This window comes from Parus major, chromosome 5, assembly GCF_001522545.3.
Source record: "Parus major isolate Abel chromosome 5, Parus_major1.1, whole genome shotgun sequence".
NCBI classification, from domain to species: Eukaryota; Metazoa; Chordata; class Aves; order Passeriformes; family Paridae; genus Parus; species Parus major.
In genome coordinates, this window is record NC_031774.1 from 46,663,586 (window position 1) to 46,682,273 (window position 18,688).

Consider the following 18,688-nt stretch of genomic DNA (forward strand, 5'->3'; position numbering starts at 1 on the left):
TCACACTCCATCCTGCCAAGGGGTTTTCTTGTTTCCCCTCACAATACATACTGAGATTATATTATTACAAACCAAGTCATTTCAAATGGCTGATCCATCACCCCACTGCTGGAGAGAGTGGCAGATAACGGAGAGGGAACTCCAGCATGTTTGTGCAACAGGCAGCTAAAACTGGAACAGGATTTCACAGCTCTCAATATGAAGAGAGCAGCCTATTCCTATTAGACTGCCTCACAACTCCACAAAACTATACCCTTGTAGCCATCTTTTCTGTTCTGAGTGACTCCCCAGGTCACTCTGGCCTGGCACCAGTGTTGACACATCTTCCTTCCCCTTGTCTCCTAATATCCACAGTCACTCTCAAGTCTATTCTGTTCACTGCTGCAGGAAGCAATACAAAATCAAATTGCAAAATTGATTGTACATGGTATTTACACAACAGTTGACTTATATGAGACCATGTAAACTGGTTGTACACTGCTACCTCCCTGAGCAAGGGTGAAATTCCTGGTAAAACACACAGACCATTTTCCTTGTATTTAGAGGTTTTTAAGACAAACCCCCCACAACTAGCACAACAATAATGCTCTTAAAAATCAATTTTATCTGTATATACTAAGATTTTAACAGTTACTTAAAAACTTACACATTTGAAAGACATCTCCTCTGGTTGGATTGCTCTGCATGGTTAAATTCATTAACTTCAGCAGAAAATTTTAAGAGCCACACTGATTTCACCAACTAACATTTACATCATAACATCTGATACCAAGAAATCTTTCCATGTTGTGTACTTCAAAGATTTCAGCCATTTTGAAGATAGTAGCAAAATACATTAATATTGCAATACTTCCCCTCCAAACCCTCAAAAGTTACACCAGTAACTTCACTTTCAGTAGTTACCTCCATTAATACCTACATTTAGATTCCATAAAAGTGTAGCAAGAACTAAATGCTCACAAGCTTTAAGGAATGTCCTCCCCAAAGCTATGGGTATTCATTTCAGAAAATATACTTTCTCAATGATAAAAGAAATCAATTAAGGAAGGAAAGGCTTAGTCAGAAAACCAGACTAGTACTTAGCTTACAATTAAGCTGGAGCTTTGTTTACATTTTCCCCTTGGCAAGAAAAGGAAGTTATGTCTTCCACATTTCCTGCAACAAGCTCTCTCTGCACTTCCAAAGCATTTTTTTGTTCTGTAACATGAATATGCAAGTTTTACAGAACAGTCAAAAGAGCATCACACATGTTGACATAACATTGCTTCTGAAAACAGAGGCAACAATCATGTACACATCGAATTTAATTAATTCAGCAACATTTACACATAACTCATGAACAGAGACTTTTAAAGGCTGCAGAGTTAGAAAAGCTTATGGGGTGGTTTTTGTTTAACTATTTGCTAAGGCAAATCTGCCCTTTGAGCAGACTGTTGATATGCTGTAACTCCTCCTTCTCTCTCCACAAGATTTGAAGCTTTTCAGATGTCCCAAAATACTAAAAAAATAAACAGATTTTTCAAAGAAATCAAATAAAACTTTTAGAAGGAAAGCAAAAGTCTGTTGCACTGCACTAATTACAGGAGTTACTCCATTAAAGAAACCCATTGCTCCTAATGTAATTTTGGACCAAATTTTGTTCATATCTCTCTCTCATGCCCAACTGTCCTTGACACCACAATTCCTTCACATTCTAAGAAATGCAGAAACTTTACCAGCCTGTGCTCTACTTCTCAAACCTCTTTCGATTCTTCCATGATTTGAAAAGTTCACTACTATATAGACAAAAAGAAAACACTGCCACCAAAACAAACTGAAAAACCAACCAACCAAAAAAAACCCCAAAAAACAAACAAAAAATAAAATAAGAACTCTCACTTCCATCTCTACCTAGATGATCATTCCCACTCAACTCTGCATTCATGTTCAATGAACAGGAACAGTTTTTAGCTGGATCAGTTTTCAGATTAACAAATATAAAAGGTTCTTTTCAATAAGGAAACACATTAATCTTATACACGTAGAAAAAAGGGCAAGTTCCTTTTCCTTCCAAACATAAAACAAGGATGAAACTCCAGATCCACAAGATAATTAAATAAAAGCACCTTCATTACTGTTGAAGATTGCTAGTGCATAATACAACTGAGCTTTGATGCAGCTAACACTCAATCACAAAATGTGGTATTTTCCAATTTAATTCTCCAGCAAAAGTAAGTTGGTAGCTAAAAACAGAATGAGGGAAGAAGGGAAGGAGAAGAAGGGACAGTAGATGCCCAAGGTAGTGGTGGGGAAACATAGATTAGCACAAGTCTGTTAATGCAAAGGGGAAACTTTGAGCCAATAATTAACTGAGAAATTATGCAGCAACAAAATTACCTCAGATGTTCTCAGCAGAGAAATCAAAAGTCTTGAGAAACTTAGAACAAGACATGACAAATTTTGTTTTACTTGCAGTGGAAAAGCCCTGAAGTAGTATGAACAGATATTTCAGAAAGTTTGTAATAAGACTGTACTTCGGATTAACATCATTTTCAGAAGACACGTAATTTAAGCTTTCAAACCAAGTTCAAGTAGTAACTGCCCCAGTTATAACATCAAGGACTGTGGTCAAATGCAGTTAAAGACAAGTAGCTTTGATGCAGCACAGAAACACATTTAAGAGTCACTTTACCAGAGGTTACCAGGTCTTCAGATCTGTGCCCAGAACTACAAAATACAATTAGACAAGTCTTATACTGTATGTTAACCTTACTGTGTTAGAAGGGTATTTTGGCATTTCAAGTCCAAATGCACATTTCCAGAAGTGCTTAATAGAGGACTAAACCCTACAGAGATTTTAATGACCAATTAAGAACCAGGAGGTACTTTTTGACCTAAATAATGTACCTTTTAATGTATTTTTAAAAAAGAATACATAAAATTATTCTTTTAAATATTATCTTTGGCTATAATAAAAAAAACTCCAAAAACCAAAACAATCAGCCAAGCTGGGATTTGAGAATTAAAAGCAGTAAACACACATTCTTATCCAAAATTTAGACAAGCTAATCATACATGAAAATAAACTGCAGAGAAGATGGAGGTACTTGGTACACTGGAAGTGCAGGGGGTGCTCACATGGACATAGAGTAGCTCCTCATGCTGTCATATCCATTCCTTTGTAGAAATTATGGCTAAACTGTGTAGAAATTACATCCAGCTGACCAGTAACAACTGTTGCCTCTCAGTACTGACACAACTTAGATTATTCTTCAGTCAGTACCAAGGCCATCACTACTACACTGATTAACACAAAGCTTCCCATCTACAGCGTGCATTTTGTCAACTCAGCATTCATATATCTTGCCTTGTCTCTGTAGTATAATGAAAAAACAATTTCAAAGACTTCCTAGAAGTACCTCATTATAGACTGGCAAAGGTATTTTCAACTTAAAATGACAGTATAAGCAATTTGATGTATTTCAGAAAGCAGCAGTCACTACTAGAATGACTGTAAAGAAATACATGAACTTATCTTCTCTGCATTCTAGACATTCATCTCATCTCTCAAGATGTCTGAAATTGAGATGTCCAGTATAGGATAAACCAAGATACAAGACACCAGCCTTTAATATATTCACATGCTTTGTCTGGGATTCGTCAGGGTTTTTTTAAATGAGTAATACAAAATTCCACTGTGTATATACCTACACTCCATCCTTCTTCATGATGAAATCTTCTGGTCATTCAGTTAAGTATCACAAGAAGCTTCAGAGTTTGCCATTTACGTATTTTAAGACGTACATCTGGGTACATGAGAAAAACCTCTAAATGCCCTCACATGTAAGAAGAACTTCAGCACAACCTCATCTTATACACTGCAGAATTCAAATGGATAAGCACTATAATTATCACAGCAGCAGGAAGGCTTTAAATAAGACATCTTTCTAGACAAAGTCAAAAAATCACCAAATCCACAGCAAACCCAGTTCTAACAGTCAAAGAACCACTTCTCCCCCACCTTTACATCAAGAATCATCATTTGAAAAAAGCTAAAGCAGAAGATCAAAAGAGATCAAAGAGTAAGGGAGCACCAGTCCACAAAATACTGTCTTGCTGCATTCTGATTGTATTTGTTATGTTAGAAGGCTTTTAATCAGCTCTCAAGCAGCATTTCCAATATTGGGGTCAGGAGAAAAAAAGCATGAAAAGGAACTTTTGTCACTCATACTGATTATTTTTAAATCACTTAAAATAACCTACCCACTTACAAAAGTATTTTATATTCTTCATTGCAGTACAGAGATCTGGAGTAGCAGATGATAAGCAAAGCAGCACTTCAATTTCTTACTAATGCAACATGATCTACTTGGTCACTCAAAAAATACTTCAATTTTCATATAGATAGGTATAAAGTTCTACTCATGTTGGCTGCCCTCACAAGACAATGGTATTCTTGCTCTTTGTTCAGTACACCTTGATTAAAATCTTAGCAGCAGACTATGAGAACAATGTTCTGTCACCCGAACTGCAGTTTAAAATACACGGGCAAGCACTCACAGATACATTTTGCAGCTCTAGTGTCACAGAGCTTCTGCAAGTTCTGGGTGACAAAATAATAAAACCAACTAAAGAACCAAGCAACAGTCACTTATTACATTACTGTTTCCATCAACTCCGAGTTTAGCCATTATAACCATCAGCAGAATGCTAAATGTCCTGATAGTTATCCTGAGACTAGGTTTTAAGAGATCTTAGACAAGGTTTCCAAATTAGAGGAATCTTGCATATCATTAACTAGCTTGATCTGTCTCCAAAGCACTTCCCTCTAGATAATATCAAAGATCAGAAGTTATGAAGAAAAAGAGATTAATCTTAAAAGCTACAAGTTACCATAATGAAATGATCCTGTAAGAAAGAGAGTAGGAATAAAAAGGCTCTTTAACAATATGGGGAATCAAAATAATTGCAGAACTAGAAATACAATATTTAAAAGAGATTTAAAAAAATTAAATTCTACTCTTTACTACAGCAGGTGGAAATAGGGTATGATAGGAAAGAAAAGCAAAGATCAATACAAAAAAGACATTCTTTTTAATACAGGAAGAACTGAACATACAATGACATTTGAGTGCCATAAAAAATATGCATGATGAATGACCACTGAATTCACACACATTTTGAGGACAAAGATCAGAGGATTTAGAAAATGATCAGTCAGTTATACAGGTGACAGCTCACACTTGATTGCCAAGTTTGAAAAACAAGGTAAGATCACTTAGAAGACACTTCTGAAACATAAAACTGATTTGAGAAGACGTTGCCTGAAACAGTAAACTTCTATACTTAGTACTGAAAGTTTCTTTTTAATCAGTTTTGACTGCTATTAATTTTTTTTGCATGCTTTAGCACTCAAACATCTAAAAACCAGTTTAAACCCACTGATGATAGAAAATCCCTGTCAGGCTGGACATGCAAGGCCACCAGTAGTTAAAGTTCAGTAGTGTTTGGTGTATGCTTGCACAACACCTGCACACGATGGAGCAAACAAATCAGATTTAACTAAGTATATAGTTAGGTATGTACTTGAATCCAACACATCAGGCAATACAGTTCTACCCTGAGCCCCTTTACCTCCCCGGCCTCCAGTACCACCTCTACACTGTGCTAGCAAACAGACTTTTCACAGCAATGTGATGACCCAGATGAAGGATCTGACATGAAGTTATTTTGTGCTTTAGTGGTTTATTTTTCATACAGATCAATTTCCTGAATGTTTCAGAGTGAAGCCATGTAAACAGCCCTACCAACACAGCTGAGGGGACAGTGCAGGAAGTAAGGAAAAGCAGCAGTGGACTGAATATGTTTAAACCAATTCTGCCACTAAGCATCTATCAAGAACCACCTAGGCATCTTATTATTATGGGCTCCCCCTGCCAGTGGGACAGGGAACAGAATCAGAAGGCAAAGAAAAAATGACACAGTAAAACTCATGGGTTGAGATAAGTATAGTTTAATAATCTAAATAAACCAAAATATAATAATCATATAACAACAATTTTGATCTCCTAGTGTCCATTCATTACATAGAAAGCATCATTACTGATGATAATGTGGCATCTGCAGCCCCTTCTAATAGTTCATGCATACTGGTAAGCTGACATAGGAAAGAGCATTCTGAAAACCCACAATAGCTTCCATCCAAAGATTTAAGGATACTGACAAGACTTATCCTTCAAAGAACCTTAGAAATGAAACAAAGCAATAGCTAGATGACTCACCTAACACATCTGAACTAAGATTCCTGGTTCCCACTGCATGTACAATAAAGTTGTGCATCAGGTTTCCAGACTAGTGTGAAAAAATGGGAAAAGCCATTGATCTGGTAACAGATATCAAAAGCCATGTAAATATGGGCAAACAAACAAAAAGAAATTTAGAATTAAAATTTGCAGTTCTCTTTCAAGATTTGCTGTAAGAGCAGATTCTCATCAGTCTCTTTAGGAATATAGTTAGTTCTTCTTAAGTACAATCTCACTGTTTCCCTATAGATTTATTTATTGATTGATGTGAACTACACACAGTCCATCGATATGTCCACAGGATGTTTTCATTCATCTTACTGCTTGTCTCTGAAAGGCAGCCAGCCACAACTATCTCAGTCATGACAGTGAACCCAAGACGTCAGAATAAACCCCCTTTTCTTGCATGTGGTCTGATATATCAAGAGCAGACAAGCATCAGGGTGGCAGAGGAGGAAGCAGGGTTAGTGTCCTACCTCCTCCTATGGCCATGTGCAGGACCCCAAGACACCACACCACCAATGAGGCTTGCAAACAGGACAGAAGACATTGTCTCAGCCTAAAATTCATCCCCAACAAACCTTGAGGTTGTCACCAGTGACAATTAATCTGTAAACCTAACACCATGTATGCAGCAACTTGAAAGGCCTCTCAATTTGTTGTTAATTCATCAAGCTCTAGCAGTTTCACAGAATTAAATTTAAAAAGTTGGCTGCAAAGACAGCACATTCTACTGTAATTTAACAGTGAGCAACATAGCTTCACAACACAAAGTTTGGAGCTTCTCAGACAAGCTTGAAAAGTGAGAGGGGAAAAAAAATTAAAAATCACTATGACAAATCCATGCAAGTCTTTCAGGAGAGGTTATAAAAGTAATTCTATTCTTTCATGTAAGAGTCTTTGCAAATCAGTCCATGCCAGCTATAAGCATTACACCACCACTATATCTATGACTCAGCAAGGGAATCTGGACATATGAAGAGAATTCACTTCCTAATGTAAGAGGTAAGGATTTTTAAAATGGCAACAATTACAACAATGCCAAAGTAAATGAACCAAGACAACTTGTGACCGTGCTCCTTGTATGTTTAAGCATACAAACTAGATTAGAATGTCAAACCCATTTATACATTGGCTAAAGTTTGAAAGCAAGTAAAACAATGCTTAGTGCAGCTGAGCTGAAATACAAAGGATTCAACAGCTGTTTTCATCTCCAATGAACAAAAACAAACACTGGCTGTACATTTGACACAAAACACTGAGCTCCATTTCCAAGATTACCTGTGTGCAGCCCAACTATGCAAGTCCAACTTTAGAGCTGAATACAAGCCAGTGAGCAATTGGCAGCTTTGTGTTGTAACCTAAGATACAAGCTTGATTTACTGAGACATTCATCACATGTTTACATATAAGCACAAACAGATAGTACTGTTTACAGGACATTAACTGACACAGCAAAGTAGCAAGTTCTTAAATGGCTCAATAATGCTTTGGTCCATCAACTGAAACTAGTTATCTAGTTGATAAATTATTCCAAAAAGGGAGAAAACGTCACAATCCATATCTTCTCAATACATTATCTTCATACAGATATTCTACATAATCTACTCAGACCTTGCCTTGTAAACATCATGGTCCACAGAACCTGTATGTTACTAACAGACTTCTGTTCTACATCCTCATAAATAACACCTACAGAATTATTCTTTGTTACACGGTTAACAGACTCTTAGCCAACAAGGGGTGAAGGAAGAAGTATTTTCATTGAATTCTTAAGGAAAAGGTTCAAATGGAGAAGGATCTAAGAAGAAATTCCCCTTCCTTCACCACCCTGTGTGAAGAAGGGTACTAATACAGAACTAGGATGAAATATTTCAAACAATAAAGGAGAAGCTTAGAAGACTCATACTCTTCCCTAAGATCTTTCACACAAAGGGGGTAAAGCTTTACCTCCTCAAGCTTTTCAGTGTCTCAACTCGCATTATGAGGTTTAAAAATATTTTCATTCACCTCCTGTTTTTATTTCCTCCATTTCTAAATGAAAACAGAACATGCAATATGTGGTAAAACCTGAGGTGATCACATCCCAGTGGTCTATCTGCCAAACACTTTAAATTTGTTACTACGTTACACTGGTTTGAAGCAAAGCCTCAAGCAATGCTACACCGCCTAAGGTAAATTCTCACACAAACTATCATTGCATCAACACGTATTTTATTATCCTACTATCGTATTTTATGTTAGTATTCGATATGTATGTCATCTTTCACCCAAAGGCCTCAAACGGGATGGCGGGGAAGAGCAAGTAGAAGCACGAACCAACAGAAAAGCACTTATCCCACTGGCAGCAGGAATATTCCAGAGGCAGGAGCAAACACATCACCTACAAAGCTCTCCAAGTTTCTCCAGGAACACCGCTGTAACACCTGTACAGAGAGGAGCGGGACAAAACCGCACAAATGCCGGGGCAGCAGCAGTCTCCAGGCCACGGGCACGGGACGGGCTGTCCGGCACCGGCGGGAGTCCCGCAGCCACGGCGGGCGAGGAGCCGCTCTCGCACCGGCCCGACACGGGTGGAGCTCCGCGCCAGCTCCTGCGGGAGAAGGCTTCAAGCACCTCTGCAGCTCCGCGGGGAGCTGCGCCGGGCGGAAGGGAGAGAAGGAGGCAGAGAGGAAGAGAGGGAAGGGGCGGCGAGGCAGGACCCGACAGCGCGGACAGGCACAGCCGAGGCCGCTGCCGCCGCTCCGGACCGCGGACCCTGCGGGCCGGGAGCGGCACGGGGAGCAAGGCTCCTTCCCGCGGCGGGGCCCCGCGGCCCCACGGAGCTGCGGGCTGGCAGCGGAGCGGCGGGACAAGCTGCTCGCAGCCGGCCCGGCGGGGCGCGCACCGAGCCCCGCCGTGGGGGCGTCGACGGTCTTGCCCCCTCCCCTCCGCCGCCGTGACACTAAGCCCCTGTCCCCCTCCCAGCCCGGCTTCCCGCTGTGCCTCACCTCCGGCAGCCGCTCGCCGCCGCCATCCTCCTGCTCAGCGCCGCCCGCTCCCGCCCGGCCCCGCTCCGGCCGCCGCCATTTTGCTCCCGAGCCCCAGGCTCGGCCGGGCAGCGGGAGCGCGCACGGCGCCTGCGCGGCGGCGGCGCTGCGGCGCGCGAGCCACGTGGTGCGGGCGGGCCGGGGCTGAGGGCTCGGAGCGGGGCGGGCGGCGGGTCCCGGCGGGTCGGGCCCTCAGGGCTCCTCCCCGCGCTGCTGGGCTGGGGGCGTGCGGGAAAGCCGAGCCCCGCGTGTGTGCCCCGGCCGCGATACCTGTTCAACGCCGCGTGTGCTGCCTGCTCTGTGTGACACATCTCCTAAGCTTGTTGCCATGCCCAGATGCAGGGGTGTCTGCAATATAAGTGGTGTGTCAGCACATGTTCTTTGTCCTTGAGACTAACGTAAGCTGCTTATATTAAGCCTATGTCTGTCTCCTTGCTTTGCCAAACTGCTATGAGCTTCTTAGGAGCAGGACACAGTCAGATTCCAGTTTTATTGTTCATACTAAGAATATATACTGCACACCTGGAACATTCCCAACTTCTGATAACCTCTCGCAGCATGAAAAATTAGTATTTCACTCGTCTAGGTGAAAGTAGGTGCCAGCAGTAAAAAGGTGTTCCCACCATTGCTGGTACCACGCTGGGTACATTTTCTTCAAAGTAAGGTGCATGTTGTGGATACCATCAAGATCAGTACGTATCTGCCACCATATCTGTAAGATCACTATTTTCTATATCAGTGAGACTGACAAATGCATGCCAGCATTTTATTTGAACAATAAAAACTTAAGTGAACTGAACAACTTGTGCCCGCTGAAAAAGCGGAAGCACGTGTCTATATATGAGAAAGTCTGAGAAAAGTTCCATGGCATGGGCCAAAAATTGGATTAAATCACATGCTAGAAAATACTCAGCAAACTGAAAGCCACATCTATGATCATTCCTGGTTGGTAAAAGCAAGCTATGACGGATTACATCCTCTCCTGATTCTGCTGACAGTCCATTTCTGGAGGGAAGCTTTCCTCCCACTTGGCATCCTCCTGTCCTCCATCTTTGTGATTAACTTGCCTGAATGCTGCAGACCTCCCTAACTACCACTTGGCATAGCATCCCACAGTGCTCAGAGCCTACTAAGGAGCTATGTATAAAACAACCTCTTAATATATTTGCCCATGCTGTAGACTATTTTCTTACTGGTTTCAGCCCAAAAACAGAGTTGGGTTTTTAGGCAGTACTATCCTTGGAGTTTTAACCATCTTAGTTATTTATATCTTCTCTGATATTGTAGTATATGAGAGCATCACAACCTTTGACTTCCATATCTGCACAGTACTAGAGATGAAGGAATTCTTGTCATTGGAATTTAATAAATGAAGTTCATGCTGTCGGGATCGTGTATCTGTTCAAGGGGGGCTATTTCTTGTAAATGGGATGTCTTTGCAAGCTGTTGCTGTTGTTGCTGTTGTCATGAGAGCTCATAAAACTAACTGGCAGGCAGAGTTCCGCCTCTTTGAGCTATTGCCTGCTAGAACTTCCCACCTTCTATTTCTGTCTCTTTTCTTGTGCCTGCCCTAAGCCTGAATTCCATTTCCTGCTGTTAGGAGCCCTGATATGGAATACCATATACACAGTGTCCACCTTACTTTTATTTAACCCTGTTTTTCTGTAGAATTGTGTTACATATGTTCATATTGCCTGCCTGGACACGTGAGGGTTTAGGTCTATGACCTCTGTGCTAAAATATTTTTAACTCATTGATCTATTTTTCATTTGTGTCCTTACGCACACTGCAACTTCAGGAAAGACTGAACCACCAAAGTCAGGCGACCAGCAGTCAGAAACGATTGAAAATTAAACTGGAGTAGTTTAAAAACACATGGAACTGTTAATTTAAATGTATCTGTTAGGAGAAATTGTTGCAGACGAGGTTCATAAATACAAACGGTGTGAGACAACCCCAGCCTCTCCATGTCATTCAAGATTTACAATAACATTGTTACAATTATAGCAGTGGCTTGCTGAGAGCAGCATGGAAGTAAGAACCAGTTGAAGTTAAAGAAGTGAGGTTCAGGTCACAGAGCTCCTAGACTGAAGGGAATTAGTTCACCAACTTGGATTTTAGATGAGAGTTATGAATTTTTTTCCAAAGTTCTATTGTTAGGTGAAAAAGACAAGTCAATTCTCCAGCAAACCTGACTCATAATCTTATAGGTAATGAAAACGAGAAAGGAAAAGAAGTCTTGCAGGCTGAATGTTTGTTTTGATACTGGTCTATTTTAGTATTCTAATACAATTAACTAGAATGTAGCCAAAATGGATGGTTAGATTAAAGTACAAAGATCTTGCTCTGCAATAGTCATCCTTCTAGTAGCTAAAATAAACCTTCTTTCTTATGACTCAGAGACAAACAGTGTGTTGGGTAACAACTTGGGGGAGACATCTGGCAGGTTAGAAGCGAGGATGGCTACCATGTGCTTTTTTTTACTTTAGGCTTTAAAGCGTAGAGGTCACCCCTTGACTGCAGCACACTGTCACTGTCTTTGAGGATTGTGTGGTCTCATGGACTAGACAGCTGCGAAGCGCACCAGAGTAAGCTGACTAACTCCTTCTGCCACCTGGGATCTTGGTGCAGAAGACAGGTTATAAAACACTGAGTTACAAACCTTGCTGTGGAGGAGTGGGAAATGGAAGCTAATTGCATTTACATGCAGGTAATGTGTTTTCTGAGATGAGAGGATAGGAGATTCACACTGTCTGACAAACACCCCCAGAGCATGTGCACTCGCATCACATTCCCGATCATTTACTTATAATCCTCACCCCATGTTCTGAGAAGTAAATTGTTCTTCCATTTTTATCAGGATGGAGATATGTTTGGTTTGATCAATTTAAAATAATCTCTTGATGTCCCAATGAGTAAAATCTTATATATGCCTTGAATATTGTAAAATGTCATCTCCCCTTTAGAACAAAGAGCAGAGTGAGAATTTGTCTGAGCTGCACAATGGTTCTCAGTACCTCTGCTCATACAGAATGATTCAGTGTTTTATTCATGTTTTTGCAGGGACTTCTATAAAATACTTACTGATGTACATATACATTGCATTTTATCTACAAACTCAAAAGTGTTAGGAAAAATTGATTATGTGCCATGACTTACTAAAAATAAAACCAACCCCAATGTCTACTGTAATTCACTTACCCTTCATTTGCACTAGGAAGATCAACTTTGAAATGCCCTTTGGATGATATTTATCAGAGTTTATTGAAGAGAAAATACACTTGAAAAAAACCCCCAACCAGTCCACTTCCATTCCTTCATTTTTTGTCTGTGATTCATTTCTTAGACTTTTGGATGTTTCATTTGATTTTCATTCCAAATGTGTACTGTTTGTGATTATTAATAACCTATTTATTGTGTTGTGTGGAGGCTGTAATCAAATCCAGGGTTCCTCTGTGCTGGATGATATGCCAAACACATATTACAGTGCATGGTCTATAGAATTTATCCATTAACTGGAAGATGTGATCATGGAAGGTACCTCCTGCAAACCAGTGAGGAAACCAGATGTCTGAAATTTTCAGTGGGAACTGGGTCACACCACATGTTGCATAAAGTACGTTTAGGTACCCTGCCTGCTACAGAAATAATGTCAGTTGCATTAATTAGAAAATATGGTTCTGTCTTGTGGTAAATAACATGGTTTTATACATGACCATTTCAAGTGTGACTTTCTACCATTAAAGATAAAATCCTTCAAGTCCAGTTTATCCTGGTGTATTTCAGTCCAATTTTACAGCACTCAGGGAAGTGTACAATGGCTAAAGAAAAGCTCAGAATATTTAAAATATTATCTTTTTATTGGTAACTGATCCACAATAATTGAATGCTCAAGGGCTGAAAAATAGATTGAAGACTGAAGCTTATTTTTCTAAACAGGCTTCATTTTTATCAGTGTTATTGATGAGATTCTGTGTATATATAGATCTGGACCATAACTAGTTCTTCAATATTATTCTTTGTCTATTGTCTTTCTTACTATCTGAGCTTTTCTCGCCTACTTTAAAATTTGGTAGATGGTTATTTGCCATACTTGTATATAAATTTCTCATTATACATCAACTGAGAGACTCTCAAAGAGCAGACTGCAGTTGACATGCAGCAACTGACTTTCTGTAACCAGTGATGGCAGAGCAGGACCTGTGCTTCCTTGTGTGAAATAGGTGCTGGAAGCACAGCAGTGACAGAAATGTTCCTTCTGGTTTTGCTTGTTCCTTTGATCACCAGTTCTTCACCCAGAGATGAAGGGAGCCCTGTGTTCCGGCAAGAGAGCTGAGGAAGGAAGGTCAGGGTAAAGGATTTTGTTTGCTGCTAGCAGAAGAGAAGGAGGCTGCCCAGTGTAATGGGGGCTGCTATGTAACTGGGGTCTGCTATGAGATCTCTGCCTGTTCTGTGATGAAGAGAATTCCCTCTCCGTATGTGCAGGGAAAAGCTGAAAGGCACAAAGCCACTGTGCTTTTCTGGAGAGCCTGATGAACTGAATGAGGTTTTCCTTCCTACCAGCAGGAAAAAAGTGCAAACTGTTACTGTGAAGATGTTAGACAGGCCCTGGCCCAAGCATGTGGTAGAAAAGACATGTACAAAAGGGGCCTTTGAAGAAGCACAAGGGAAAGAGGGAGCATCAGATTCCAGTGTAAATGGGGAGGGCTGGAGATAAGTGTCTGTCTGTGGAACAACCAGGCACATTACGAAGCGAAGACAAGGTTGGTGTTGATTTATGCCAGCAGGTTAAACCTTACAGAGCTAATGGCCTTTGAAATCCATGGGCTGACAATGCTGGGCAGCCCATGGTCATTACATTTAGACAAACCTACGTTGGGAGGTACAATGAAGATCTCAAATTTAAGCACACAAAATTAATTGTCTTGCCTGTGTGACCTTTATGTAGCTAACTTCAGCACATTCACAGTGCTCTCCCTCTGATCACCAAAGCATTTACTAAAAGCAATGTTACCTTATTGTAAATCAAATTTCATTTGTATTAACCCTTAGTTTGGTCCTTAAGAGGAGGTATGTTATGTGTACCTAAAGAGGGTGGTTGTTGTTACTGATACTACAGTGTGACTGATGGTCTTGGTAAGGGTATAATCACTCATCCTGTGGCTGCATTCCTTGGTGAATGCTCTTTTAAATTTCTCAGTACAGAGAAAGATGCCTAATCCAAACCACTCATGATGATGGCAATTCCTTGCCTTGGCTGTGTAAACCTGCACTGCTGGTCTTTTACTACCATGCAGTACTTATCAATTTGTGCTTTTTTTCCCCATTTCTGTGTACAGTGTGCACAATGTAAGATGTTTGTGTCATGAGCAGTTACTCAATACATTGATCTCTCCTCACAGTTCAGTGTGACACTATGCCTGCTTTGCAGCACACTCCAACCTAAATGCAGAGTTGCTACCTTCCGAAAGCCCTTTCTCTGGTGCCCGAGTCCTTCACAAATAAAAATGAATTTTCAAAAAGCAGTTGCTGTATCTACCCTGTAGATTACGATGTGAGGCACAGAATTTTCCAGATGGAGAATTTGCTTGCTGTGGGGGCTCAGTTGGGTACCCAGGCCCTTGTGGGCTCTGGGCAGCACTGAGCACCTGCCATGCTCAGGGCTCATGTCCTGTTCTGTTCACTTGCAGCTGTGAGCCTGCCCTCCTGCAAACTTGGCTCCAGGATTTTGAGTCAAGCACTCAGAACATGAAGAACAAACAGCTAACCACAACTTATGAGAAGTTCAAGTAATAACTGATTATTACACTGTTATTCTTTGGCAGAGGCAAGGTTGGATTCCCAGGAGAGCACTTAGCTAGGAGAAAGTAATTTCTCTTCCTAAAATTTCCTGCCTCGTGCCATCTGTGCCTTCCAAGTTCTGCAGCATACTGACCAAAGATTAGCATATGGACATTTTTTCAAAAAATGTGCATCCCTGATTTATGCTTAGAATAGGTTTGTCCTATAAATCATCTGTCTATTTAGACCCTGCTGGATCTGGATGACATGAAGTGCAGTTACTGATGTTAAAAATAGTTTTCTGTTGGAACTTAGATACAACTTTTGATTACATAGCATCAGCTGAATTTGTAGCACTGACTGGAATTTGTCTATGTACTTAATATATGGATCAAATAACTAACTGATTGGAAAGTTCATGCTAGAAAGATGATAGTAGCTGATCAGTGGAAGGTACAAGAACTGAAGACATGCATATAAATCCTGTTCATAGAATCAATTAAGTTGGAAAAGACCTTTAAGAATATTGAGTCCAACTATTACCACTGCCAGGTTCACAATAAACCATGTTCCTAAGCACAACATTTGGACATCTTTTAAATCCCTCCAGGGATGGTGACTCCATCACTGCCCTGGGCAGCCTGTTCCAATGCTGGGTGACCATTTCAGTGAAGAAATGCACACAGAGAATCTCACAGAGAATCACTTAACTTGGAAAAGATGTTGAAGATGATGTACTCCAACCCTTGACTGATCTCCACTCTGTCAGCCGGGCCAGGGCACTAAGTGACACATCCAGTAATTTCTTGACCACTTCCAGGGATGGTGACTCCATCACTTTCCTGGGCAGTAGGGTATTCCAATGCTTAGCAACCTTATCTGTGAAGAAATTTTGGCTGAAATATCCTGAGCTAGAAGGGATCCACACAAATCACCTAAGCCCAAGTCCTGGCCCTGCACAGAACAGGCCTGGGAATCATACCATGTGCCTGAGAATGTTGTCCAAATGCTTTTTGAACTCGGGAGTCTTGGGGCTGTGACCACTTCCTTGGTTCTTTGTACATAAGTTAAACTGGTAAGCCTCATGAGAAGCTGCCTGATCAACAGTGGACAAATCTTGTAATGTAATTACTGTCCTTGTTCTACTGTCTCAACAAAGAAAACTGGGTGATGAACCTGTTACCAAGCTGAGTAGTGTCTGTACCAGGTGAGTGAGTCTGGTTTCTGAAAGAGGTAGTGCTAGAAACCTACTCAAGCAATCAATCATTGTCAGTGAAAGAGAAATGCTAACAATATCTTCAGATTCTGGACATTTTTGGAGGGTAAAGTAAGAGTAACCTGCAGGGTAGCCAATGGTCAGAGAGGGAGACAACCTTGAAAGTAGTCAACATGATGGAGATCTAAACTCCCTAAAGAGAACTGAGCATGCTAATGGACTGCTCTCAATCAGCAAAATTTTCCTAGTGTCAAATCTAAATATGCCTTACTGCAATTTAAGTTCACTACTCTTCGTTCTGTCAACAGCAGACACAGGAAACAAATTATCCTCTCAGTCTTTTCGAATACTTTTATTGTACAATTCTGGAAGACAGTCACCTTCTCTCCTCCTTCTGTATTTGACTAAATAGTTCAGACTTCTTCAGCTTTTCCCTGTGGATATGTTGTAGTTCTTGGTTGTTCTCCTTACACTTCTTTGTTGTTTTTATGATTAGTTTGCAACTTTCTTGAAGTCCAGGTCCCAAACTAGAGGCCAGATTGCAGTACAGGTTATACCAGTAGCATGTCCTTTAGGGGACTCCTTCAAATGCTTCATGGTGATGCTTTTGTGTTTATCTCCCAATATTTTACCTTCTTGTATTTTCTGTGATCAGTTGTCCTGGGTGCAGAATGTTCTGTCCTTTGTTATTTGTCTAAATTTTATTTTAAAATAAAAGTATAAAATAAAATTATTAATAAAATAGTTATTTTAAAATAAAAGTCATGTTGCATTGCCTGTGACTGAGACAAGTTGGCTTCATTAAACACACCTCCTGCTCTTTCTCCACTTTGCATTACCCTGCAACTGTGCCATTCATGCTTTTCTAAGAAAAGACAAATTTTCTGAGACTTCTTTTCTTCTTGGTCATATTTTCCTTAGGACCTGTGAGTTCACTGATTTTCATACAAAACAGACTTCATGGTCTTTATTTTGCTGTTCTTCCTCATCCACTTCACAAAAATGAGGAACACTTACTTCCTAGTCTCAGCTACCTTTTCACTACCTTCTCAACCAGTTTCTCTCTACTGCTTGCAATCAAATGTAAAGTGAGCTCTCTCCTGCCTGTGTTCAGAATAAACATATCACTCTCAGTTGTGCAACTTCAGTAGTAACTGGTTTATTGTATTTGATTCCCAGCATTTCTTGTTTATTTCCTGTGTTACTTGCATTAATAAACAAGTATCTGTGATGATCAGGGAATTGACTCACTTTCCTATACAGCCTTCTTATGACCCTTATGAATACAAAACAAAGATACTGATCCCTACTTCTTGACAAGGTGGACTGAACATCTATCCAGTAATTTGTTGAACAGTGTTCCAGGAACCCAAGCTCTTCTGCTGCTACAATTTATGCAGACAAATTCTCATTTTCAAGATATCTTTCTCACTGTCATGTCATTAAATCACAATTGGAAGATAAAGAAGAGTTCAAGGTGACTCTCCTGCTGCCTCACCCTCGCTCTTTGCACCTTACAGTTACTACCTGTCCCTTCAGTCTCTCTTCTAGCAGTACTCACGTGATGAAGAGCATGAGGAAACGGCCATTAAACTGGTGGGGCTTCCTCATCTCATGAAGACCCAAGTCCTGGAAAGAAAGAAGCTATGAAGCGTTGACTGAAGATATTTTGCCTTTTCAGACTGAGAGGTGTGTAAGAAAACAGTGTTGGCTGTTCCACAGGCAGGACTGACCTGTTTTGCTTCCTGACAGCAGTAGTGCTGATGGTGCTAGGGGGACTTGCAATTCCACACCAAACCACAGAGCATTTCAGAGATTAATGAAATGTTATTGACAGGTTTTAGTTAAGAAGTGACAGTTAATGAAAACCTCTAACTCCTACTGTGAGATCTGAGATAACATTAAGAGCAGTGTCTTGTTACAAGAGAAAAAGTGCATGGAAAATCACATAAATACTTACACTAAGATTCTGATTAGTCTTTTGAATAAGAATTTAAGATGAGGAGGTCCTATACGAACATAGTGGGATCCTATTATATTAATGGGATAACTGCTGGAGATAAGGGACTGTATGTATCCCCAGAGCATCGCAGCCAAGGATTAGAATTTGCTGAACCTGCCCACAATATATATGGAACAGGTAGTACTCATCTATCCCATGAAAAGCTTTGAGCTAACAGCCAGAGATAGAGCAATTGCCTGAATGAGATGATTGTTTTGGAAGCCCCTTTTAAATAGAAGTAGGTTTGAGTTGTGTCAGATGTAGTTCTATATTGACTGATGATTCAAGGGCTTTTGTATGCAGAGTGTAGGTGCAGATCCTGAGAGATAAAGTGAACCCTGAATGCCGTAAACTGAAATTGATAGCACATCCCTGTGAT

The 18,688-nt window shown here is 40.5% G+C and overlaps 1 protein-coding gene across 3 annotated transcripts in view; it reads right to left on the reverse strand.

Moving 5' to 3' along the window:
- Positions 1-9,349, reverse strand: part of BTBD7 (BTB domain containing 7) — a 52,035-nt gene extending 42,686 nt beyond the window's left edge. For all 3 annotated transcript variants that reach the window (XM_015629901.3, XM_015629900.3, XM_033515350.1), the window contains exon 1: positions 9,272-9,349. The gene's annotated coding sequence lies outside the window, so the exon portion shown is untranslated. The remainder of the gene's footprint in view (positions 1-9,271) is intronic.
- Positions 9,350-18,688: the final 9,339 nt, after the last annotated feature.